General features: G+C 43.5%; 1 long non-coding RNA gene across 2 annotated transcripts; it reads left to right on the forward strand.

Moving 5' to 3' along the window:
* Positions 1-1,497: 1,497 nt before the first annotated feature.
* On the forward strand, positions 1,498-26,931 carry LOC123598007. 2 transcript variants are annotated; one of them, XR_006712348.1, is made up of 5 exons: positions 1,498-1,656; positions 4,948-5,795; positions 18,634-18,866; positions 22,927-23,236; positions 26,835-26,931. It is a non-coding gene; the product is annotated as an uncharacterized LOC123598007 (long non-coding RNA). The 2 variants fall into 2 exon arrangements; XR_006712347.1 differs by lacking the exon at positions 18,634-18,866.
* The last annotated feature ends 260 nt before the right edge of the window (positions 26,932-27,191 follow it).

The following is a 27,191-nucleotide window of genomic DNA, read 5'->3' on the forward strand; positions in this document are numbered from 1 at the left end:
CGGAAGGTTTTGGGTTTTTTTTTTTTTTCAATTTCATTTTGAGGCTTGGAAAATCACAAAATAAAAATAGCCCTGAGAGTGGAAAGTTTGGGGGAGTTGTTTAGCTTTCTTTGAAATGCACTTTGTGAAGGAATAAGTAAGTCATAAGATCCCTCTTTGTGGAGTGCTTTACCGTTTACGTAATTTTTTCACATCCCTTTTCTCCTGTTTGATCCTCATGGAGACCTTGTGAGGATGAATTATTACTATCGTCATTTTGCAAATGAGACAGAAGCTCCAGGAGATTAAGAAACCCGGCCTGGGCTGGGATTATGTGAGCAGATAATGACAGTATCAGTCTGGGTGGACCCTTGCCCCAACTCCTGGCCTCCCCCTGCACTCTGCAGACTCTCCAGAACTCACCTCACCAAGGCCTGGTTTGTGCCTTTCTCCTTCCTCAGAGCCATCGTCACAAAGGGGAGGTGTCCAGGCGATGTCTGAACACGCAAGGTCACTCTGTGCTGGTCACCCAGGGTCTGTCTTCCTATCAAGGGGTCTGCTGCTCAGTGTAACATTTATTTAGAGACCACCTGAGACCCCCTACAGGCTGCCAGCTCGTGAAAGGAAGGCCCTTCTTGCCTTTGTCATCTCCATGTCCTTAGGGCGCAGAGCAGTTTCTAGTACCTAATAGACACTCTGTAAATGTTTTCCAAATTGAAACACCGTTAATAAAAAAGTTGTGTTTTTTTTAAATCAGCCTTCTATTTCATTCAATTTATGTCCTGGTTTATGAATTGGTCATTAGAAGACTGAGTAAAGTCTTGAGGTTGTTACTTGGCCCATTATTTCCCAAACTATGTTTTGAGGAATGCTATGAGACACATCAACAGATATTCCAGAAAAATGAAAAGTTCTGTGGTTATAGAAGTTTGGGAAATAGTGATTCAGTAAGTTCAACAGGTTTTTTAAATTGTATATTTCCTGAAAGCATAGATTCTTTTCTAGGTCTGGTTCCCTTCAAGATCTCCCCATCTGTGTGAGGTTCAGGCATGCCTCTCCATTCTCACGATTGTTTAATGAGTAACTCTCAAACATGCACATCTGCACTCATACACAGAGTTATTTTCCCTAGTGGTCCAGAGTTTTCAAGGCTGCTTCTCTCACGGTGCCATAGTGTCTCAGCAAAGGGCCTCCCTCCCACTGCCAGGCCTCCTGATGGTTGGAAAACCCCATTTCCTCTAGTTCCTTACCTTTAACCTAAAAAGTGCTAACATTTCTTTCATTTAAAGAAATCTTTCCCTGGAGTGCCTAGGTGGCTCAGTCGGTTAAGCATCTGACCTTGGCTTAGGTCATGATCTCATGGTTTGTGAGTGCAAGCCCCACATCAGGCTCTCTGCTGTCAGCACAGAGCCCACTTCAGGTCTTCTGTTCCCCTTTCTCTCTGCCCCTGCCCTGCTCGCACTCTCTCTCTTTCAGAAGTAAATAAATAAACTTAAAAATAAATAAAGAAATCTCTTCCTGACCATACCACATCCTCAAGCTGTCGCTCCATTGCTCTCCTTCTCTTTGACTTGAAACTTATGTGAACATTGCTCTCGTCCAAGGTCACACCCCCTTTCTGAGGGGTCCTGAGAGACTGAAGATCCATCCAAGCTCCAGAGCTCCATCCAGGATTAGGTGAGAACTTTGCTGTGAGTGTTTCAATACCCTAACTTCTCCCTCAGTTTAATTCTGCTTTTTCGTACCCTTCATTGTGTTTATTCTGAGATTATTCCCCCAGTAAGTTTATTATATGTTAATATCCATATCAGAGTCTGCTTTCCAGGAAATCTGACCCACAGCAGACAGTTCCTGGAATGTCCAAGAATGCAAATGTTAACATGAAACTTTTGAGCTGATTGCTGGCAATAAGAATGCCATCACTCATGGTAGATAAAGCTCATATGTTTTCCTGGCAAAAGGAGGCAGTGTGATTGTTAAAATTTTCCCCATGGTAAACTGAGAAGGTATACAAGTGTACTTCCATGCAGTGATGGGTCAGGTGTTTGGGTAATAAGGAGAAAACATCCATGAAGAGAATGGAATTGGATGGGTGTGGTTGGAAGCAATTGATGTTTTTGAAGAAAGACAAGGGTGAGTAAAGATTTTGGTAGATTTGTAGACAAAACCAAGAAAACATTTCATTTCCAAAATAATGATAATGTCTAATGTCTGTTTGGGGCAAAGAGAACAGAACTATAATATGGACAAAAATAGTGTGTAAGTGTGGAGAAGTGGGTGATCAGATTTAAGGCATTCTAAGCACATGGTATTTTTTGAGAAAAAGGTAATGGAACTATTTAACTTTGGTGAAAAGAATAGGAATGGATAAAAGAAAAAAATGCAATCAATCCAAAGAAGGTAAGAAGAGTGGGCATAAGACAGTAAAAGTGGTATGAATAGAAAAGACAAATAGAAAAAAATAGACAAATAGAAATAAGAGAGTAGAAATAAATGCAAATCAATCAGTAATCCAAATAAATGTAAATGGATTAAACTCTCTTGTTAAAACACAAAGGCTCTCAGGCTATATAAAACCACAATTTAGCACATGCTTTCCATAAAAGACTCAATTATAATGTATGAACACAGACAAGTTTTAAAGTCAGAGGCTAGAAAAAAATATAAGAGGAAAAATATTAACCAAGGGAAAGCAGGGTTAGTGAAATTGATGCAAATTAAAATAGACTTTGAGGGGAAAACTTTAAAAAGATAATCACTTAGCATGATACTATGAAGTTCAATTTATCAGGAAGATAATTGAAAACCCATTTATCTAAGAGCATAGCTTCAAAATATGTAAAGTCTTTGTTAGATCTACAAAGAGTTATTAACAAATCCTTCACTATTTTAATACAGCTTTCTTGGTTATAGATAGATCAAGCAGGAAACAACATTGGCAAAGATATTTGAGATTTGAATAGCACTATTAAAAAGCTTTAAGAAATTGCCTTGGTTTACTATTGTCTTACCCCTGTCTCCACCCCTACTCCTGTCCAGTTTCCTCCTTTATTCCAAATATGTCCCCGTCACTCTTGCTTCTCTTTTATTTGCTTATCCCAGGGAAGCTCTTGTTTGTGTTCTGTACCTCAGTTTTATTCTTTGCCTCTGATTTTAGGCTCTACTCATATCCTTAATGTGGCTTCCTTAGCTTCTTAAGCAAGTCTCTTCTCTTCCAGTATCTTAGTAGAAAGAAGCCATTGGTAAGCAGGGCCAGACTTTCACCTCTCCCCTTTCTCAAACTTTAAAGTGAGTGGGGGCGGCGGGGGTGGGGGTGGGGGTGGGGTGGGCGGGTTCTGACACCACATAAATGCCGGTGGTGAGTTAAGTTAGGTAAGTACTCATAAATGTATATAGAATAAAAAGAGTAAACATGAACTTATTTGAAGAATTGTCCCCCAGCATCCTTTATGTCCAGACAAAAGTACTTGGTCTTGTCATATCCTAATCCCTAAATGCAGAGAACTTGATCAACCTTCACTCTCCCAGCCCTGCATCTGTACACATTCCAGGTCTTTATATTTCTTCTCTATTTACTCCACATTTCCTACCACTTAGTGCCCTTCATGGGATTCGAGAGTCTGGGAATGGTTTCTCCAGTACGTCTTGTGACAGGAACAGCAGTGACAGATGGAAACCATTCGTAATATCTACCACATATGCTGGGCTCTCTCAGATGACAGTTTCTTAGAAAATGAAAATTCATCTGGCAATAAATAACAAGGGCTACAAAGCTGTTCCTACTCTTCGATACAGTAATTCTACTGCTGGGAATTTATTTCATGGAAATAAGGAGAAAAAAGTAATCTGTCTAAAGATGTTCATAGCAGTACAATTCATAAGAAAGGAAAATAGAAACAATCCAAATGCCACTGGAGAAATGGCAGGGCAAATTTTGACATTATCACAATGGAATACTCTAGAGCTATTAAAAATGACAAATATATACAGCAGGCCAATTCTTAGAAATGTACTTGGGAGGTAACCTACAGTGAGAGGCAGCGGACCGGAAAACATTTAGTGAGTGTCTGTTGCATAAAAGACACTTCAAATGCTAAAAGGTGATAGGATTATCTGGGTCCATGGATGAGGAAACTGAGGTTCAAGGGATTTAGTGCCCTGCCTCGAGAGGAACTAGAATTCAAGCCTGGATCTCTCTGATTCCAAAGTCCATGTCCTCCTGCAAATGCAGCTCCTGGCTGGTTTAATTTTCTAGAAAAGATAAAAAGAAAACAGAGAGTGATCCAAAGAGATTCAAGTTTATTTTTAATTGTCTTATTAATAAATATTTGTTTAAATTTAAATTAGACAAAGAAGAAATAAAGTGAGATCTGTCTGGTCTACGAAGCTGGACTAGGCAGTCCCCCATTAGGATCTGTGTCTTGTAGAAGTCCACGCTAATAATCTCTCCATTGTGCATCCAAATCATTTGAGGGGCTTGTTTTTTTTTTTTTTTTTCCAACGTTTATTTATTTTTGGGACAGAGAGAGACAGAGCATGAACGGGGGAGGGGCAGAGAGAGAGGGAGACACAGAATCGGAAACAGGCTCCAGGCTCTGAGCCATCAGCCCAGAGCCCGACGCGGGGCTCGAACTCACGGACCGCGAGATCGTGACCTGGCTGAAGTCGGACGCTTAACCGACTGCGCCACCCAGGCGCCCCTTGAGGGGCTTGTTTAGTTCACACATGCCCTCTCTTCACCCCACCCTCCCATCCTGCAGTAATTCCCTATGTCTACGCCATAATGAGTTATTGTTGCTGGTAGAAACACTAATATTTATTTTTTTTTATTTGTTTGGAGTCCAAAACAAAGACTGAAAAATCACTGGTTATAGATTTTCCTCAAAAGGTCCCTGTGAAATCCCAAGAGCTTGTATTTCAGATGGGAAGAATAAGTGTTTTCTTATATTAAACGTGCCTCTTGTACAGGTGACGTTGGATGAAATGGAGGATGCATGGTGTTTGTGTGGATTTTAGAGTAAGCGTTCTGGTCTTGGCCCAACTGCAATTGTAGGTAAGAACTATTTTAAAGACACACACACACACACACACACACACACACACACACAGTCGCTGGGTTTGTCCTCAGAAACTCTTAGAATGGCATGTTTATCTTGCCCTTTACCCTCACAGAGTTTAATTTTGTAACCAAGGAAATGTCCTGGTTCTTGGGCTAACAGTTTCTCAGCAGAAGATGAACATTAAAAATGTTTTGTTCCTAAAGATCTTGTGCTCCTTGCCTGCTATTGACTGAATATTTGTGCCCCCTAAAACTATATGTTAAAACCTAATTCCCAATGTGGTGATATTTGGAAGTTGGGCCTTTGGCAGAGCCCTCGTGAACTGGGAATAGTATCCTTAAAAGAGAGGTCCCAGAGAGCCCTCCCTTCCCCTCTAGCCATGTCAGGTTATAGCAAGAAGACAGCTGTTTGTGAACCAGGAAATGGGCCCAACAGACACCGAATCCACCAGAACCTCGATCTTGGACTTTCCAGTCTCCAGAACTCTGAGAAATAAGCTTTTGTTGTTATAAACCATCCACTATGCAGTTCTCTGTTACAGCAGCCAGAACGGATGAAGACATTGGCTTATGCTTATGTTTTGACTCACTGTCCTCTCGTCGTGCACCCAAAGGTACGGTGACAACAGTCCTTCTGACTTTTCCTGAGGCCACCTGCACCTGCACTCCAGCTGGCTGACTTCACTACCTCCTCCTTAATTGTTTCCGATTGGAGAAGCAATTGGATCACATACTTGAAGTGACCAGTGAATAAAGGGTAAGGAGCTGTTTTAAAGTGGCAGCCTCTGGGGCGCCTGGGTGGCGCAGTCGGTTAAACGTCCGACTTCAGCCAGGTCACGATCTCGCGGTCCGTGAGTTCGAGCCCCGCGTCGGGCTCTGGGCTGATGGCTCAGAGCCTGGAGCCTGTTTCTGATTCTGTGTCTCCCTCTCTCTCTGCCCCTCCCCTGTTCATGCTCTGTCTCTCTCTGTCTCAAAAATAAATAAACATTAAAAAAAAAAATTAAAGTGGCAGCCTCATGGTTCCTCAAGAGTCTATAAAACTAACCTAGGCAGAAATGATAGAGGTCTCCAGGCTCAAGGGCAACAGATACAGAAGACCCTTGTCATCAGAGCACCAGCTTCTGAATTGTCTTCCCATGGGTGCCCTTGGAAGGCACCTTCCGGGCCAGAAGCTGTTCTCTTAATGACTTTGCAGAAGTAGCAAGGTGAGGTTGCTGGGAGAAGTCAGGGAATATGAGTTCCTGAAACTCTTGCAATCGGCTGATCTACTGCCCTGCTGTCTTCATGCTGACATGACCACATCCTTTTATTAAGTGGCAGGTAGCTGGGATTTTTTACTTCACTATTGCACATACATAGGAAGGAAACTATAACCATAGGGCTCCAGAGCAGGCAGAACAGATGTGAAAGTCAGGATCTTGGGCAGGGATCACAGGGCAGGAGATAGAAGCCTGTGCTGTACAGACTTCTAAGAGCCACTAGCAGATACAATGACTTATTGGTAGTGCGACTTTGGGCCAGGTACTCAACCTCTCTGACCTTGAAGTTCCTTCTAGAGAGTAAGGCTCATTCTTCCCATGTTGCAGAGTTGTTACAAAGATTAGACAGTATGTGTCTAACATGCCTGGCTATCCATAGCCACTAAATGAATGAGATTTATTTTCATTGTTATTGTGCAATGTTTTATTGGATTCTCTTCCTCTCCTTTTTGCTTCCTAAGGTGAACTGACCGTGAATCAATGGGAAAGCAGGCAGGACAAGTGTCACCAGCTGCGATGGCTAATTTTATGTGTCAGCTTGACTGGCCATGGGGTGCCCAGACATTTGGTCAAATATTTTTTGGATTTGCCCGTGAGGCTCTTTTTGGATAAGATTAACATTTGAATCAATAGACTGAGTAAAGCAGATTGCACTCTCTTATGTGGGTGGGCCTCATGCAATCGATTGAAGGTCTGAATAGATCAAAAAAAGCTGAGTAAGAGGGAACTCCTGCTTGACTGCTGCCCTGGGACTTGAACTGAAACATTGGCTCTTCTTGGGTCTTGAGACTTCAGGCTTTCAGGCCAGAAGATACACTGTTGCCTGTCTTGATTCTCAAGCCTGTGAACTTGGACTAGAACTACAACACTGGTTCTCCTGGGTTTCCGACTTTGTGATTATAGATTTTGGGACTTCTCAGCCTCCATAACTACGTGAGCCAATTCCTTACAATCAATCAATCAATCACCCTGTTTCTCTGGAGAATCCTGACTAGTACAGCAGCTTAGAGCTTTGATTTTAGGGGACAGGCCTCAGGGAAGACATGCAGAGCCAGGGGAGGCCTTCCACATTGGGAAAGGAGAGCCAGAATTCAGGAGACAACAGCAGGGATGATAAGGAAGGAAGGAAAACTTTGCCCCCTTTTTTCTTGTTTGCCCACTTTAACTGCCAGACATAGTCTGACCTGGTCTGGCTCCTGTGAGTATTCTAGGAACAGTGCCTGTTCAGCTAAGCCCTTAATATGGAAACAGGCAGAAAGAATTGCCCACCCTCTGTGCGCCCTGAGCATTTTGTACATAGTAGAACTATACCCATGCAATATTCCATCATATTTTAGTAACATGCCTGTCTCTCTTACTGGTCTGTGAGCTCTGTGAGGAGAAGGATGGGGTCAGATCCATCCCTGTTTCCTCAGTGCCTCGCTTAGGATCTGGCATCATGCCTGGCTCAGAGCAGACACTTCTCTGAGTGTCTGCACTTCTGTGCTTTGAAATTGTAGATTAGTAGTTGGGTGATGGAAACACCTCATTCTTTCCCTCCTTCCCACACATGTGCCTCATCTATTTCTCAGATTTAAAGGAATTTGAACCAAATAGGCTCTTTTGGATCAGGTTGGGCTAGGCTGTTGTACTAACAGCCCACTCTAAAATCTCAGTGACTTAACACAAGTTTATTTCTGACTCATGAAAAGTCCCCTGTGGTTATGGGCGACTCTCCAGGGCAGCTGTTCTCCATACAGTGTCTCCACAATCCCACACTCCTTTGATTTGGTGTCCCCATCATCTCAACATAAGGCAGGGTGAGAGCTTGTGGAGAAAACACATTCTCTCAGCTGTGCTTCAGCCTGGAAGTGCTAGCTGTCACTTCCCCTCACTTCCTGTGGCCAGATCTACTCACATGGCCACACCTAACTGCAAAATTGTTGGGATGACTAGTCTTCTATAGGCCCAGGCAGGAAGAGAGAACTGGATATTGGTGTGTGCTAACCATGCCTACCACAAAGGCTCAAAGCTGAAATACAGGACAGCCCAAATTCAAAGTGAGAAAACTACCAAAATTTGTAGTTCTTGTTATGATACATATATTATTTATTCATCCAACGATACTTATTGAACACCTACTAGATGTCAAGTGTTGTTCTTGGTACTGGGGCATGGCAGTGAATAAAACAAGTCTCTGACATCATGAGCTTACAGTCTAATGGGGAGAGACATGCCGGAAATAGGTATATAAGCTCTCAGAGAGTTATACAGGTTATCAAGGAAAATAAAAGTGATAAAAGGCTATAGAGGGATAGAGGAAGTTGCTATTTTGAATATGGCGGTAGAGGAAGTCCTTGCTGATAAGAGATTTGGTGAAGTGAGGGAGACTTGCCAGTGCATGGGGGAGGGGAGGCAGTAGTGCAAGCAGAGGGAAGACACAGTGCAATGGTAAACTTACTAATTGGGTTCATTCATCAAACACTTATTGAGCTCTTACCACTCACTATGCCAGCTGGTGGTACACATATGAATGAAATCCAGACGGTGGCCTCCAGCAATCCACAGTCCAGGAGAGGAGACAGCTGAAGAGTCAGAAAGGACACAAAAGAGAGAATTGCAATTTCCATCTGGGTGGAGAGGGGTCAGGGAATATGTTATGCAAGAGGTGATTTGATGGTCTAAAGTGGAAATTAGGAAAATCAGCCAGTAAAATAATCGTGTCATATGCGTTATCTACTGCTATGTAACAGAATACCCCAAACTGTGGTCAAACCCACAACATTGTATTATTTCTCATGATTCCGTGGATTGGCTGGGTTCTACTGGAAAATTCTTCTGCTGCATGTCATACTGACGGGGTCACTCATGTGGATCCATTTAGCTAGGAACCTGGAGTGGGCTCTGTAACCAAGGTAGTTTCATTCCCATGCCTGGTGCTACACTGAGGTGGCTGGAACATCTGGGGCTGACTGGGCTTCTCTTTCTCTCCATGGGATCTCCCGTCTAGTCCAACTGAAATTTCTTTACATGGTGGCTAGATCCCGAGAGGCTTTAAGACCTCAAAGGACTAGGACACTTGTGTGGCTCAGTCAGTTAAGTGTCTGACTCTTAATTTTGGATCAGGTAATGATCTCATGGTTTGTGAGATCAAGTCCCATGTCAGGCTCTGTGCTGACAGCAAGAAGCCTGCTTGGGATTCTCTCTCTCCTTCTCTCTCTGTCTCCACCTTAAAATAAATAAATAAACTAAAAAAAAAAAAACAAAAACCTCAAAGGGCTAGAAGTCACGGTGTCACTTTCACTGCCTTTTAGTGGTCAAAACTGGTCAAAAAGCCAGCCCAGATTCGATGGGAAATAGACTCGACTTCCATGCCCCCAGGGATGGGAAGAATTGGTACAGATGATATTATCAGACAACTACCACAAACATTGACAATATAGAAAAGCAAGTATGTCTGTGTGCTCCCACACTGTCCTTTCTCCATAACATGAGTCAATGGCAAAAACACGAATTGTCCCACCACACTTACCTGCTGAGTCTAGGATCTTTTAAGTCAGCTGCCCAGGTAGGCTGAACAGAGTCAGGACAAGAGATGAAATCCATTTGCCACCCAGCCATAAAGGAATATATCATCTGCCCAAATTGTACCTATGATACAAATATGCTAACTCTGTAGGTATTATGTCTGCAAATGAACTAGGGAAGGGCAAGTGGCAGGATGTGGATGATGCTTTTTGTCCTATTTTTGTGATAAGTAGGCAGTTTTAAATACCAAGGGATATAAAAAATTTTTAAATGATTATTCTGCAGGACAAGGATAAAAAAGGAAAAGAAAACTTTATGAGAGGAGGTTGGGGTAGAGAGCAAGAATGGCTGGCCTAGAGAGAGGGGAATTCAGAGGGGCTCAGAAAAGGAGGCAGGTGACATAGGCATGTCAAGGGGTCCTGGAAAAAACAATTTTGGTCTAAGCTCTGGAGACTGTACTTGGTTTCCAGCCAGAATGAGCTTGGCATTCCCCAGCTTTGGGGCTTGGGGAAATCATCGAGCTGGGCTTAGAGGTATAACAGGTTGGAATGCAAAGGCAGCTTTATGTGTCCGACTCAGCTAGCCGAATTCTGCAGCAAACTCGGTACCTGCATTTGACCTGCTTCCAAGAGGTTTGAATCCCCAAATGTACCATAATGTGTTAAAGTCAGTTTTGTGCTCTAAACTGCTGAGAGTGTTATATTTCAGGCACCTCATCGTAAAAGAAGGTTATAGAACAACAGCTAACGCTGTGCTCATAAGGATAGAAGCAAAAGAGGAGAAATGCATGCTATTGCCTTTGGTGGTGATGGCAATTGAATTAACTAGACACCAAAGTGAGGGGCCAAGGAGTTTCCTGAGAGCTCATGTATTTATGGTATCCCCTGAGCCTTTAAATTATAGATATTTTAGCCCTGTCCCTTTAGCAAAACCAAATCCTAAAGTGGAGGCACTGTGTGTAATTTAAGGCAGGAATGTCTTTCCCTTTGCCCCAGGCAGCGGTGCTGTGGTGGGAAACATGTTGGATCAGGAGTCAGGAGGGTACTACCCAAGGGGCGTCTGCAGTTTTGGCATCCTCTAAGACTTGGACTTGAAGCCAGACCCTGCCATTTCCTGGCTGGATGGCCGGCATGCCTCAGTTGATGAATTTGTAAGGTGGTAGCATGATACCTCTTTTCAGGGTTATTGTGAAGATAAATATCTTCAAAGTATCCATGGTAAAGAAGCAATATCTGCAGGGCACATGTCACCTAGCATGGGCTCTCGTCAACTCATTCATGTTTATCAGCCCACAGGCCTTCAAATGAATGAATCTCTTTCTTAGTCAAATCATTTGAATTCTGCTGCAGCTTAGTTAGAGGGACCTAGTCCAGCTGCTGAGTGGTCCCAGATGTAGTGGTCCAGGACCCCCTCCCTAACAAATACAAAGAGATCCTTTCGTGTTGAGGCTTCAAGTTGACTCTCTATGAGGCCAGATCACCATAGGTTCTGGAATTCAGGGAAAAAATTTTCCCCAGATAAAACAGAAAATTGTATTTCCTGACATCTCAGCCACCATCTGGGTTTTCTTCCACATCAAGTATCATATTTTGGCTACCGTACCCTGTTAAAACATTTACCATAAGCTCTCCCCCAGGGTATTTCAAGGCCCTCCCCATAAAACTTTCTAAGCAGAAAAATCCTTTGGGAATACGAGGGCCGGTCATGGATTAGGATAGGATTGAAACCCTTCAGCTCATGACATAGGAAACCTTCCCTGTTGGGGCCTTCACAAGGGTATTTTATTGAGGGATTTCTTCTTTTGTTTTACTATAAGTGCAATGTTGTTGTAAGTCCCAAATATTTCCGTATTGCTATCTGCTGTTGTGTTTGTCAGGTCTGTCTGGTGGAGAGGAGGCTCAAGACTTAGTTAAGATTCTCTCCTGGAGATTTTAGAAATACTCCCTTTGTTTCTGGTTTCAAGGTATCTGCCACTAAGTTTCAGTCTTGCATCCGTTTACTATCTTCTGGTGGCAAAGAGGTCCTGGGAAATTATCTGTTCATTAAGCACACATTGAATGTTCACCAGGAGCCAGGCACTGTCCGAGACATGGGATGCAGAGAACAGTGAGACAGCTCTTGTCCTTGGAGTCCTCACTGTCTAGTGAAGGTTGCACCTCTGATCAAGGGCCTTTCCTGTCTTTAGAAAGGCTGATTAGGGGTGCCTGGGTGGCTCAGTCGGTTAAGCATCCGACTTTGGCTCAGGTAATGATCTCGCGGTTCGTGAGTTCAAGCTCCGCATCGGGCTCTGTGCTGACAGCTCAGAGCCTGGAGCCTGTTTCAGATTCTGTGTCTCCCTCTCTCTCTCTGACCACCCCCCCCCCCCCCCCCGTTCATACTCTGTGTCTCTCTGTCTCAAAAATAAATAAACATTAAAAAAAAATTAAAAAAAAAAAAGAAAGGCTGATTAGCCTGTATGTAACTGTGATTTGATACAGGTACAGATAGATTGATTTCTTTACTACCTGTAAGGTGGAATGAATAACCCAGAGCCTAGCATGTTGGCCTAAATATGGCCACCACATTTAGTTAAGGTCATGCTAGATGCTGTAATAAGTAACAGCTCCTCCCAAATGTATAATGGACCAACAGAATAGAAATTCATTTCTCGTTCACATCAAGCTCAGACATATCTGTTTACCAAGGTGCTCTTCTCCCAAGAGGGTTGCAGGATCCCAGTGTCCACAGGACCCTCTGCCATCCACCAGCTGATGGGAGAAGTGGGAGTAGAAAGCACATCTACTTCTTAAATACTCAGACATAAAAGTGATATACATTGCTTTTGTCCACATTCTATTGGTGAGAACAAGTCACATGGCCATAGCATGATGCAAGGGGAAAGGGAGACCTGGCTTGGCAGTCACTTCCTGCAACATCTGTCCACTATGGATGGGGAACAGGTCACGTTGTTGGGTAACTAGCTGTCTTAGTCACTTCTGCTTTTCACTGGTAGGTAAAAAAAGAAAACTTTAATTAGCTTCTCATCAATTTGCCCCTCTCACTCCCCATTTCTTGGATCTCCAGGATCTTGTAATTCCCTTTCTAGTATGATGGGATTAAAAGAACCTGGCACCTGGCTGGCTTGCTTGGTAGAGCATATGACTCTTGATCTCAGGAACATGAGTTCAAGCCCCATGTTGGGCATAGAGCTTACATTAAAAAAAAATAGATCAATGAAATAAAAGAACTCCGAGTTGGAAGTCAGATTTGGGTTCTATAATTACTAACACTAACCCCCAGGATAATCTTGAGCAAGTCATTCTCCTTCCATGTGTCTCAGTTTCCTTATCTGTAAAATAAAGATAGTAATACCTCCTATACAGGGGTGTTTTGAAGATTAAATGTGATTCGCCTCCAAAGTGCCTAGCAGAGTGCCTGACAAATAAGAGAAACTCAACGTATATTTACTTATTAACTGAGTCAATGATGAAAGAAATTTTTGTCAGCTGTTTCCTACTAACTTCCATTGGTTCCTGTGATAGTGTTTCTTGACATTATTTGGTTAAGTGGTATAGGTGGGGAAGGTCGTGGGAAGGAACTGGAATTCTCCAGGTACCCAATAAAGTCACTGAGGGCAGGAGCTGTGTGTGAGCTCCTTTGTGTATGTCCTCCCCACCCCCCGTAGTGTGTCTGTATGGAGAGGATGCCTAGTAAGGCCATGCTGGATGAATGAATTTTGTTGAATTATGGATAAGTGGCTACACCATTTTCTCCAAGGGGCTGAACACTGAGGTGACCCAAGTTAGGGCCATAGACCAGAGTTGGGGTTGTCTGACTTCCAAGAATCAGAATATTTTTGTTCTTTTGGTTCCAGGGTGTGAGGCAACATTTCCAAGGTGGGGAAGTCAGTGTTCGTACTTTCCTGGCTGAAAGTGTGAGAGCACCCTTTCACTCACCAGGCAGATAGCTTTGGGCCTCTAGGCTGACTTTAACAAATTGTCCACGTGGGTATTCAAAGCTATGAGTCTTTCTAGCAAATCATAAGCAACTGTGGTTGGGCTTGTGTTAGACTTGGTTTCAAGTCCTGAATGTGCCACTCACTTAACAGGGCTGAGTGGCAGAGTGGAAAGAGCATGGGCTTTGTAGTCCAACAGCTCTGGCTTCAAACCTGGCTTGCCAGGAAGGCTTTAGATGTCTTATTCAACCATCCCAAGCTTCAGTTTCCTCATCTGCAAAATGGGAACCATAGTCCTGCCACTCTCCCTTTCTGTCTCCCTCTGTCACAGGGTTGTTGAGGGACAGATTAGGGTAAAGGTTGAGAGGTTATGCTCTGGAGGCAGACTCCCTGGGCTCCTATAATTGTGGGCTAGTTATTTAAACTTTCTGTGCCTCAGCGTCCCCATTTGTAAAATGGTGACAATAATACTCTCTACTCTAAATGCTTGCTGTGTGGGATAACTGGGTTAATTAATGTGAAATGCTTAGAAGAGAGCCTGGCACAAAATAAACAGTCAACTGCAATGAGTAATAATGGATGTTATTAATATTATTAGGGTCATCATCAAGAGAATTAAACGAATATAGAGTTATTTGCTAACTCCAAAGCCACAGATCTTAAGTTTCATTACTGAAGCATTCATTAGGCCTTCCCCTACCCCCACCCAGCTCTATTTCCTGGCCTCTCTGGAATCATGGGAAATTTCTCAGCATCGAGGGAACATTTGCTTGATTTTTAGGCTTCTGGTTACTGTGGCCAAGAGCAGACGGGCTTCTTCCAGGTCCAAGCTGTGTTCTGGTGCTTTTGGCCCATTGTGTTTGGAGTACATGTTTCCTTCGGTGCACCTCCTAATTGCACAAACCAGAGCACTTCCCACCGTGGGTTTACACTGTCCCTGGAGTGGCAGGGAACTGGCCGCAGACCAGCACCACAGACTACAGAGGAGAAACTGGGGTGTCAGGATTTCTCTTAGTGTGAGCCATGTTCGGATACTCCACCCTGGGAAAGAGGGCGGGCATGGAGTTAGTGGCAGGAAACACCACACGCCCAGAGGGAGGCTAAGAGTGTGAGGCTTGAGGTCTGACCAGCCTGTGTTTGAGTCTCAGCTTTCTCTTTCCATAGCCATGTTACATTGGTTCATTGACTTCTGTTTGAGCCTCAGCATGTTCATCTATAAACGGGCATAATAATACCTATTCTATAGACTTGTGGCGAGCATAGGATGTGATGATTCAGTGTCTGCCACATAGCAAGCATTCAAAGAATATAAACTAAAGTCAGTTGGCAAGGGGTCAGCAAACCTGGGACCTGATAAAATGCTACTAATGTTCTGCAAGGCAATGGGCAAGTTGGTTGACTTCTCTGGGTGGTAATTTTCTTCACTTGTAAAGTAAGTGTGGTGGTTTTATACCATGTCAACTTAGCTAAGCTGGGATCCTGGTTCCCAGAATTCCCTTCCCTTTATTTAACAAATTGTCCACTTGGGTATTCAAAGCTATGAGTCTTTCTAGCAACTCATAAGCTGGTGGATTCCATTTCAAGTTGGCTCCAAGGCACATTTTGCTAGATTTGGAAGGTGGGAGTGAAGCAGGAACCCTTTTCTTTTTTTTTTTTTTTTTCAATATATGAAGTTTATTGTCAAATTGGTTTCCATACAACAGCCAGTGCTCATCCCAAAAGGTGCCCTCCTCAATACCCATCACCCACCTTCCCGTCCCTCCCATCCCCCATCAACCCTCAGTTTGTTCTCAGTTTTTAAGAGTCTCTTATGCTTTGGCTCTCTCCCACTCTAACCTCCTTTTTTTTTTTTTTCCTTCCCCTCCCCCATGGGTTTCTGTTAAGTTTCTCAGGATCCACATAAGAGTGAAAACATATGTTATCTGTCTTTCTCTATATGGCTTATTTCACTTAGCATCACACTCTCCAGTTCCATCCATGTTGCTACAAAGGGCCATATTTCATTCTTTCTCATTGCCACGTAGTACTCCATTGTGTATATAAACCACAATTTCTTTATCCACTCATCAGTTGCTGGACATTTAGGCTCTTTCCATAATTTGGCTATTGTTGAGAGTGCTGCTGTAAACATTGGGGTACAAGTGCCCCTATGCATCAGTACTCCTGTATCCCTTGGGTAAATTCCTAGCAGTGCTATTGCTGGGTCATAGGGTAGGTCTATTTTTAATTTTTTGAGGAAACTCCACATTGTTTTCCAGAGTGGCTGCACCAGTTTGCATTCCCACCAACACTGCAAGAGGGCAGGAACCCTTTTCAAGCTGTGGCAGGCACTGTGGCAGCACATGCACTTTGCTGCTGATCTACTAGCTCAGCTAGTTGACAGAGGTGGGCCCACAGGGCCTCTAGCTCCTCCTAAATCCTCCTAGATCCTCGATCCTAGCTTTGTCAAGTCCTGGCCAGAGTATATGTAGTTGGGTGCAAAGGGCACAGCTTCTCCTACAGCTCATCCATAACACTGAGATTGGAGGTGGCAGAAGACAGACAAGGGTTCCAGTCAATCTATATGAGGTCCAGATTTTTCATGTGGGTTCCGGTTTGTTCTTGCTCATATCACTTCACATCTAGCTTTCCTTCCCAACTTGCAGTCCACTGACCTGTGTCAACAGTAGGCACAACACCCAGCACACTTCTCCGGCAGTTCATACACTTGCAGAAGGTCTTAATTCTCAAACAAATCCCTTATTTTCTGTCAACCACAGTGATTCCACGTCTCTGCTTGAATTCTCACTGATACAGTAGGGATAGTAGCAGCAATTTCACAAGACTGCTTTTCACAAGGACCAAATGAGGTTGTGGATGAGAAATTGTTTTGAAAAGTATAATGCGGGTTATGTGTATGTGGTCCCTTTATTTTTTACTTATTTTTATTTTTTTAATGTTTTATTTTTAAGACAGAGAGAGACAGAGCATGAACAAGGGAGGGTCAGAGAGAGAGGGAGACACAGAATCCGAAACAGGCTCCAGGCTCCGAGCTTGTCAGCACACAGCCCAACGCGGGGCTCGAACTCACGGACCACGAGATCATGACCTGAGCCGAAGTCGGCAGCTTAACCGACTGAGCCACCCAGGCGCCCCTATTTTTTTTTAAATCATATATGGGAAATTTTTTTAGTAAAACTCAAAAGTATAATGCTTGCAAATATTTTTAAAAGCAGAACTCTTGGTCTCCCCATGACCTGCTCCACTGTCTTCTTTCCAGTTGCTCAGGCCAAAATCTGGGTTCATCCTTGACATCATTCTCTCCTACACATCATTTCTTCTACTCAGACTCCTGTCACTTCTCACCATCTCCACCACTAGCTCCCTACTCCAAGCCACCATGCCTCTTGTAGAGATTATGTTCTTCTCATGGCCCCCCTGTTTCCACAAGGACTAATCCAGTTAGACCCAAGCTGGATCACATCATGCTCTGCTCACAGCCCTCTGGGTGGCTTTCCCCTTCCATGATGCCACAAACCCTTGTCTATTACTGCTTCTTTGAACTCATTCCCTCCCGCCATCTCCCTGGCTCACTCTCCTCTAGCCACAATGGCCACTTGCCACTCTCCAAATATACCAAATGTGTGCCATTACTTACAATGGGACAACATCTTTCAGAGAGGAGGAATCAGACATTGGAACGATTGCTGTCTTGCATTACTGTTGGCATAGACACATCTGGGATGTGACTTGCTACCCATACACAAGTATTTACCAGTAAACTATATGACCACAGACCAAAGCTGGATGTCATTCTGGAAAGTGCTTTTTACCAGAAATTAAATGCAACTGGAACTTACTGTTAGTATTATGGTTATCAATGATAATTTAGAGTTTAATCAGTACAGTCCACAATAACATCTCATGTCTTTTGGCTATCCAGGATTTTCAGAGTGCTTTTGTGTCCATTATCTTTTTTAAGCCTCACAACACTAGCAGCTAGGTGTTTTCTCCCTTTTTACAGATAGGAAAACGGAGGCTCCCAGGAATCTGTTGACTCACTTAGAATTCGAGAGCTAGTGTTTGACAAGGGTAAAGCTAAAAAGCAGGTTTCCTAGGTGCCTGGGTGGCTCATTTGGCTGAGTGTGTGACTCTTGATTTCATCTCAGGTCATGATCTCATGGTTTGTGAGTTTGAGCCCCAGGTCGGGCTCTGTGTTGACAGCACGAAGCCTGCTTTGGATTCTCTCTCTCTCTCTGTCCTGCTCCACTTGTGCTCTCTCTCTCAAAAATAAATAAACATTAAAAAAATGAATAAGAAAAATAAAAAGCAGGTTTCCTGACATCAGGCTCAGCATTCTTTCCTTTTACTACAGTTAGGAGCTACTTATAAGGCCAAACTCAGTTAAAAGTAGGGCTGGAGCCTGTTTCCGATTCTGTGTCTCCCTCTCTCTCTGCCCCTCCCCCGTTCATGCTCTGTCTCTCTCTGTCCCAAAAATAAATAAACGTTGGAAAAAAAAAAAAAAGTAGGGCTGGATAGAATGAAAAAAATTGTGCATTCTTTATTGCCACCATCCAAGATTGAAACTGTTCCCACCATGCCCAAACCCCAAAGTTGACGCTTTTTTTTTTTAGATGGCAAACATCCTGGGGTGCCTGGGTGGCTCAGTCAGTTGAGCATCCGACTTTGGCTCAGGTCATGATCTCACAGTCCATGGGTTCGAGCCCCACATGGGGCTCTCTGCTGACAGCTCAGAGCCTGGAACCTGCTTCGGATTCTGTGTCTGAGAGTTTCTCCACAGAGAAAATAACATTTTGTCTTGTGGAAATTAGGAAGAGTGAGAATGGAGAAGTGTGGGGAAGCATATGGTTCAGGTGAGTTGAATACGTACATTATCATCCTTGTTTTATGAACAGGTAGTATGACTCAAGGTGCTCACGCTTGCAAGCTGACGAGGAGCAAAGCTGTCATATCATGTTTCTCATGTAAATAAGGATGTTGGATAAATATCACTGAACTCTTTTCTAATACACCATGTGCCGACTTGTGGAGCTTCTGCGGCAAAGCCAGGAAGCCCCGAACGTGCATCGTTTCGATACTTGCTGTTTATTACTAATAAGCATTGTCATTTACTGGACACTGATGTTAGGTATCATGCTTTACCCGTACTCTCTCACTTAACTACCTCTTCCCCCAACCCACTGGGAAGTTCTATGTACCTCTGTTTTATGTGTGAAGAAACTGAGCCTCAAGGTTATAGAGCTGCTATATGGGGGAGCTGGGATTTGAATGCAGGCCTATTCCACACTGAAATTCACATTCTTTGTAATGTGTCACATCAAAGCAGAGGAGAAAGGGCACAAAATCAGAGGTGATAGCCTTAATTGAATTTAAAAGATTGTAGGCAGAATCCATTTGAGTCCAGAAAATTACTTACTGTGATTAGATACAATCTCCTCATAGGGTTGTTTTGTTACTAAAGAAACCTGTATAAAGGCCCCAGCATAATGCCTGGCACATGGTAGGTACCATGTAACTGACATGGAGGTGATGTAGGACAGTTTTTAGGACTCATGCTCTGCAGTGAGATTGCCTGGGTCCAAATCCCACCTTCTCTACTTACTAGCTGTGTGATCTTGGGCAGGTCACAGAACCTCTCTGAGCCTAAATTTCCTCATGTTTAAAATGGGAACAAATCATCATCAAGAGATTTTGACTGTATCTATAGTCACATGAATTTTTTTTCTGGCCTCATGTATGCTGCTTTTGTTCTAAGAACAAAGACCATGATGGAAGTTGGGGTGAGTGACCCTTGGGGAAGGAGATGAAGGCCCTATTTCCTCAGGGCCTTTCACATTGAGAAAGCCCCTCTGCATTAGGAGGAGGCCTCCAAGAAGTCTGCTGGACCCATTGTCTCCCCATGTGCTCTCAGCTCAATTTCCCTCCCGAGCTTTGTGTGGGGATGTGATGAACACGGGAAGAGGCAGTTTAGGGCCGTGAAGTTGGGGAGGGGAGAGGGCGACAAGAGGGGTGGGAGGACAGTGCTGGGTTCCTGCCAGGTGGGCTGGAGACACAGGCACCCTGTGCTGGCTGTTGGATCCCGGAAAGATTCGTGGTTTCTGCATTTATGTTCCAACGTTGGTGGCACAGGGGGCCAAGGACCTGGAGGGAGTATGGCTCCAGGCTGACTGTCATGGAAGGCAAGATGGGCAAACTGGGGACTACTATCTTGTTTGTTCTAAGGGCCCAAGGAGCACAACAGATTGTCTAGATTATCTAGTTTTGTGCTCTTTGGGACAAAGTGCCCAAGGCCTCCAGATTGCCCAGGCTCCAGGTCAGTGGAGGTGAGAAGGTGCAGGAGGTGTGGAGGGGAAGGCTTGCTCCTTTCTGGGAGGACATTTGTCCTCCAGTCAAGGTCTCATGTAATTGGGGCTGACGGGCCTGGATATGAGTGATAGACCAGGCTCTCTGACCAGCTGAAGTCCCCTCTCCTTGCACAAATGAATAGGAAATAACCAGAGTTTAGATCTCCAGTCATTTCCCACATTGAGGATCTCCTAAGGTGCTCCTGGGACATCACCTTGGGCTTCAAGGATAGAGTTTAATTTTGAGGGGTTTTATGTTGCCTTTTTTTTTTCTAATGCTAGAAATATAAGCTGTTGTACTATTCAGTGAGAATGAGGGAAAAGGTTGTGTTTAGCACAATAGCTATAACAATGGAGAACTCAGTATCTGACACATAGCAGTTCTCCAGTAAATATTTGTTGAATGGATGAATGAAGCTCGTACAGAGGGAAAAAGACTTGTGTGGGGGGGGGGGGGGACAAAAAAACCCTGAAATGTTGTTATGGGCTGGTGATAGGATTAGTGGTGATTTTTATATTTTCCCTATCCTCTAGAGCTTTGTATTGTGGTAATAAGATTATTATAATAACAGGTAATTATGACTAAAAGGAAATTTGAGCCAAAATTAAGGGGTCATTTTCTTATGAAGCAGGAGCCTGCTTGTAGACTCAGCAGTTCAGCGGTGGGAACCAAGGCCTGGTGAGGAGGGTTACCTTTTTATATCTATTTCACTTCTGCTCCTTCTTTTCAAAAAGAACTAAATCTCTCCCTACCCCAAGTGAATGCCTACCAATCCCCTCTTGCCCCAAACTAATCAGTGCCCAATTCAAAATCCTGCCAAGATTCTAAAGAGGGAAGATTTTGTAATAGTTGATTAAGACATGAGGCTTTAGAATAGACAAATTATTTGAGTGCCTTAAAATATACTGTTAATTCTGAAAAGACCTCCTTATGACATACATTTTTTCAAAAAGCATCTTCTCCTGATTTTAACATTGGGTTGAGAACTTTATCAAGTTTACAGCAATCAGCCCTTTTACTGTGATGTGTCACCGTCCTGAAGATTGACTGTTGTCCAACCAGGAATAGATAAGATTTGGGGAAATCCTCTCCCAGGCCTTCCTGTTCTTTTATGAGGAGTTGGTCCTAAAATATTTGCCCATTATCTTCTAACCCCATAACCTTCCAGGCTAAACTAAAGCCTGCTGAGGGAGCTGTAGCCACTTTAGGATCAGGCTGGAAGAGCCTGGCTCCTGTGCTATCTGGTGACAAGATTCAGAGACAAGACGGGATCACCCTCTTCATCTCCTAAGACCTGGTCACGGACTCCATGGGAAGTTATGGTTGCTATGGTATCATAAGCACACCATGAGCAAAAATGTCATTTAAAAAAGAACCCCACCTTTCCTTTAAACCACTCAGAAGCCCGTTTAGACACAGGGTCGGGCTGAGGTGCTTGAATATTTGGGTAAAGAACAGGTTTGAGATTCCTGGGATGCATCCTTCAAACTATGGAGTTCCCAGTCCATCCTTACTGGGCAACTGGAAGGGGAGCTGGGTTTTATTCCTAGCTCTGCCAAGAACTTACTGGGTGACAGTCCCCAAGTTACTTTACTTCTTTAGGCCCCAGTTTCCTCATTTTGTTCCTGCAAAATGGGAACACTAATCCTCACCTCATAGGGTCGTTGTAGGGATGAACCAAGCTAAGGTAGGTGAGGGGGCCTGAGCTGTAGGGGTGCTCAATCATTTTAACCCCCTCCGTCCTTTCACCACAAAGAATCAGGACAGTGCATTCAAGGTTGTCAACTGCTGCACTGACTTATGCTAAGTCCCTCCATATATACCACCTGAGTCAGAGCTTTTAATTAATGCCAGGTGAACTCTGGCTGGGCTCTTACAGTCCCAGAGCTCTGAGTCATGTTTCATGCAGGGTTTAGTGCAGGAGCATTCGGGGAAGGACTCGTGCTGCTCTGGGTGAGTGGGGCCACACCTTATGCTGGGGTGTTGGTGGTAGTGGTTGCATTTTGTTGTTGGTTTGTTTGTTTTAAAAAATTCACATCCTGTCCCACAGCTGGGGCATAAAATCAAGCTTTAGTTGTGGGCTTTTTGTTTACTTTATTCACTGGATGGGCTGGTCAGGAGTTTAGTGGAGGTCAATGTCTTTATGTTGCTCGGATTCTGTGAAGAGACTCCGGCCGTTTCTGGCTACTAAATCTGCTGGTGTAAAAAAAGGAACTTAAAGAAAAAAAAAATAGGTCGACTCACACCGTCTGGCTGCTTTTAGGATAAATTCATTTTTGTTTTGCTTAAAAAGCAATAACAACAAGCTTGTAAATGTTTATGTGTTTTCATTTTGCACAGGCAGCTTTGGCAATGGGAATATTTGGTAGAAAAAAATAATTAGAGAAATAATTGTGGCCGCTCTCCCAGCTGCAAATCATTGATTCAGCTCCACTTAGGGAGGGAAGGAGGGTGGAAGAAGAAAAAGAAAAGGGAAAACAAAAAAGAAAAAGGCAAAAAGAAAAAGTAAAAAAGCAATTAGCTTTATTGCCAGAGGACGGCTCCCTGTCAGTTCCCCTGAAGTCACCCTCACATCCTTTCTCTCAGGACAAACACCTCAGAGGTCTTGAGAGTATTTGATTTATAAAGGCTGAGAGCAGACAAAACAGACGAGCTCAAAAATATCTTTCAAAATTTAGTAACATGAGAAACATAATACAATTCATTAAAGAAAAATGAGAATATATCGAAAAGAAGAAAGGGAAAGAATTCCTGGTCGTCCAAACACAACTATTGTTGACATTTTCATGTAGTTTCTGGATGTCTTTTTGCTTTACGTGTATTTCCTCATTTGTTTCTCGTAGACGTAATGACGGAGTGTGTACCCTTCTGCACTCTGCATGTCCTACACAACAGATAATAGCATCGATGGAAGCCTTGCTATGTGCCGAGTACTGCCTGCCGCTGTTCGGTGTCCCTCAGCCCACCTGACATTCTCACCTGTCAATCATCAACCACCACTACATAAACGTGTTTAAGTCCCTGAGCATTTCTTTGGCATCACATTGTGGGAAAACAGCTGGATGAAGTTTCACCCAGTTTAAAGGCTATTTGAGGATGATCTTACTTCAGATGAGCTACATGACATGGAATTTTCACCATGGGAAGCCTCAGGTGTGTGTGTTGACTGGGGGAGGGGAGTGGGGGGAGGAGGTGGGGGTGGCTCAGCTTTTTTATATTTACCCAGAGGGAGCACTATGACACTTCCTTGTGAAGATTTTACTAAGTTGAGTCCAGACATTTACAGTTTTAAAAGCTTGCTCTAACTTTATGGGTGAGTTTAGTATATTTCAAAATAATCGTAATTTTTTCCCCAGAGGTTCATATAAGAAATTATATATATTATACCTGAGTATGCATTATACCTGACCTAATGCCCTCTGAAGGCATTGTTTTAATGTCAGGAAGATTTTTTTTTCCAATATTTTATTTAAATTCAAGTTAGTTACCATATAGGGTAGTGTTGGTTTTAGGAGTAGAGTTTAGTGACTTATTGCTTACATATAATATCCAGTGCTCATCACAACAAGTTAGGAAGAATTTTTTAAAAAAGAGAACATTAGAGGAGTCAGACATGTCAGAATGGGATCTTGTTTGAAAACCAAAGAGGAGACATGCAATGAGAATTTTCATGGCAGTTTGCCAGGAGAGGCACACTTTTCCAAGGGCACCTGGGGCACATGTCCAACCTGGGAGTGTTGAAACATCCAACTTGATGGGCATTTGTCTTTTAGAGCAATGAAACTTGAGGTACAAATATAGACATCTATGACGCCAATTGGGAGAGACAGGTATTGGATTAAGATGCTGTGGACAAATAAATCCAACAATGATGTCAAATATGAGGCTTAACCAAAATTCCTGTGGACAGATATTCCAAGATAAACAATGAACTGCTTCTCACATGACAACTCTATGTAATAATAACTCGGGACAAGACGTGAAGAGGTATTCATATATATTCCAACTCCTAGGACAACAAATGTGTGTATGAAACATTGTTTTCCACCAAGTTGAAAATTATTAGAAGTCTGTTTGAATCATTATAACTCTAAACATTACTTTTCAAATAGCTTCTATTAAATTTAACAATTCTCCTGAACAATGTCATATAAAGCAGCTTGAAATGATAATAGGAACTACACTTAAAACACTCACTAAAACTCAGTAAAAAAATGCTAGTGGCGGGGCGCCTGGGTGGCGCAGTCGGTTAAGTGGCCGACTTCAGCCAGGTCACGATCTCGCGGTCCGTGAGTTCGAGCCCCGCGTCGGGCTCTGGGCTGATGGCTCAGAGCCTGGAGCCTGTTTCCGATTCTGTGTCTCCCTCTCTCTCTGCCCCTCCCCCGTTCATGCTCTGTCTCTCTCTGTCCCAAAAATAAATAAACGTTGAAAAAAAAAATGCTAGTGGCTCACAATATGGATACCCTTATTATCCCTATTTTATAATCTGGGTCAGGACTAGGGCAAAGCAAGTAAGTTTCCCAAAGTACAAAATTTAAGGAGGCACTCACTCTCAGGCTCCTTAAATTTTGTCAAACCTACAATTGAGCGCCTCCTTAAATTTTGAGCCCTGTGTGCCTCACTTCCCTCATGCTAGTCCTGATGCTTTTGTAGATGAAGGAACTGAGGCTCTAAGAGTTAGGCTAATTGTCTAAAGTCCTCAGTGAATAAGTGGCAGAGTGAAAACTTGAGCCTGGTCTTAATTAGCTCCAAATGGCTTCAGTCCTTTACTAAATATTGACTAAATCTAAGAAGGGCACCCCAGAAACACAACTTCTACCCTCCAAGAATTAATAGACATGGGGGGAAACAGACATATGTGTAATAATTTGAAATGTGCATTAACAGTAGATGTTAACTGGCATCCTTTAGGGAATGAACATTCTTTGTTTGCAAAAACATCTTGATAAACTTCTGAGGTGAAAGAGAGAGTCTGTGTTGGCCGAAAAATGAAGAACAAATAAAGTGGTTAAGTTGCTCCTGGGAAAATGAGAGATAGAAGAAGGAGAAGGAGAGGAAGGGGAGAGAGGAGGAAGAGGGGAGGAAGGAAAGGAAGAGGAAGAAGGGGTGGGGGAGAAGGAGAGAAGGGAAGGGAAAAGAAGGGTAGTAGAACAGAAATGGGAGGGATGAGAGGATCCAATGAGTTGGTGTGAGGTTGGGGATTATGTATAGGAAATGGCAGTAAAATTTCCCTGGTGGAGAGGAAACTTAAAACAGTATTTTAAGAATAGAAATGCCACTGCCTGCATTTTACCCTGCTCTCCCCCCACCCACCATTTAAGTAGTCTTTGGTATCACAAACGTTCACTATAAGGAAGGGTTTGTATTGGAAATTTGGGAAGGGCACAGGACCACTGCCAGCCCTCATTACACATTTGTGCAAATTGGAGAAACGTGCCCCTTCTGGATGGGTATAGAAGGTGAGTAGGGCACAGGCTGGTTTTTCAGGCCTCCTTTCCCTGTTAGCTTTGTGCCCTTGAGCAGGGCAAAATTTATATAGCCTTACATGATGGCCCTGGTCACACTGGGGTCAACATTGTGCAGACCAGAGGCAGCATGCATAGAAGCAGGAATTGCAGTTGGGGGACAAGGAAAATACAGACCTTTGGGAATTCACAAAAACTATAGGAAAGGCTTCAGATTTCCACAGGGCATAGAACTGGAATTCAACGAACCTTATCCAGCCCTATGGGACTAAGATCTGGATTGCCTGTATAGACACACAACTACATCATAACATGGTATGTGTGCTGATGGAAATAGGTACAAAGTGCTGTGAAGCCCAATAGCTAGTCCTGCTTGGAAGAGCTGGGAGGCTTCCTAGAGGCAGTGACATTTAAGATGCTATTCAAAGGCTGAGCTTGTTGAGAAGATAGTATGTTCGGGGCCTGGGGAGAAATTCAGTTTGGTTGCAGCAAAGCTTGTGTATGGAGGAAATGGCATGGCATGGGAATGGAGGAAAGCCACAGCTGAACTATTAAGGTTCATAAGTGCAAGGTTTTGATTATCCCATAGGAGCTGGGGGACCACTGGAAAATGGCTAAGTAATTAGCAAGTTTTTTTCTGGCATGGAGGAAGAGGCTGGAGCAGGGTGGGAATGTTTGCCATGTTCCGGGTGGCTCAGGATGAGACTAAAACTAAGGTAATAGCAATAGGGATGATGAAAAATGTACTACTTTGAATAAATACCAGTTAATTAGGATTGCCAGGACTTGGTGGGGGGACCTATCGGACATGACTGAATCGAATTTTCTAATTTGGACGACTGGGTGCATTATTGCTTTCCAGTCCCCAAACCGGAGTGCACATTACTCTGTGTTGAGGGTCTCATCCCCCTCCATGCTCTTGCCCTGAGGACAACAGAGAAGTTGTTTCTTACTATCTGGGGCCCAGGGTCAAAGAAAGGGGGACATCAGGAGGGATAGACCCCAAGGGCAGGGAAGCCATGCACAGCTTGGTTTTTCCTGCATATTTGGGGCAGAGTAGCTGCAGGTCAATCTAGAAAGGGCTTTCCAGATGGTGGCTGACAGAGTAGCAAGTACGCAGGGAGCAAGAAGGAGTCCTGTGTACCTCCACCAAATTCCCGAGAGCAGAGCAAGTGAGCTGAGCTGGCATGTGTCATGCACATGGAAGGACACCATTCGTACTGAATCAGTAGTAGAAGCATGTACTGAGAGTAGAAGAATGACTGAGTCCCTCTCTCCCCTTTCAGGTGCCCTATCTTTGTGGGTCAGCCTGAACCATGGCTTTGTTACAAGGGGATCTCAGAAGCAGGAAAGCCCATCCAAGGTCTGAAGTTGAAAGATCCAATAAGGTGAGTGCTGTAGGTTTGACAGGTAGTATTTCTCCCATTTTTAAAATGATGATATTCAAGCCCAGGGAGACTAAGTAACTTGCTCACTGTCTTCCAGGCTGCAAGGCCTAAAGCCAATAATGACAAGTAAATCTCTGGTGGTAGGTACTCTATAGACATTGTTCTCAGCATCTTTTTTTTTTTTTCTTTCTAGTTTGAGATATCATTGATATGTAACATTGTGTTAATCCAAGGCATACAAAGTAATTATTTGAA

Source organism: Leopardus geoffroyi, chromosome C1 (genome assembly GCF_018350155.1).
Source record: "Leopardus geoffroyi isolate Oge1 chromosome C1, O.geoffroyi_Oge1_pat1.0, whole genome shotgun sequence".
In the NCBI taxonomy this organism is placed as follows: Eukaryota; Metazoa; Chordata; class Mammalia; order Carnivora; family Felidae; genus Leopardus; species Leopardus geoffroyi.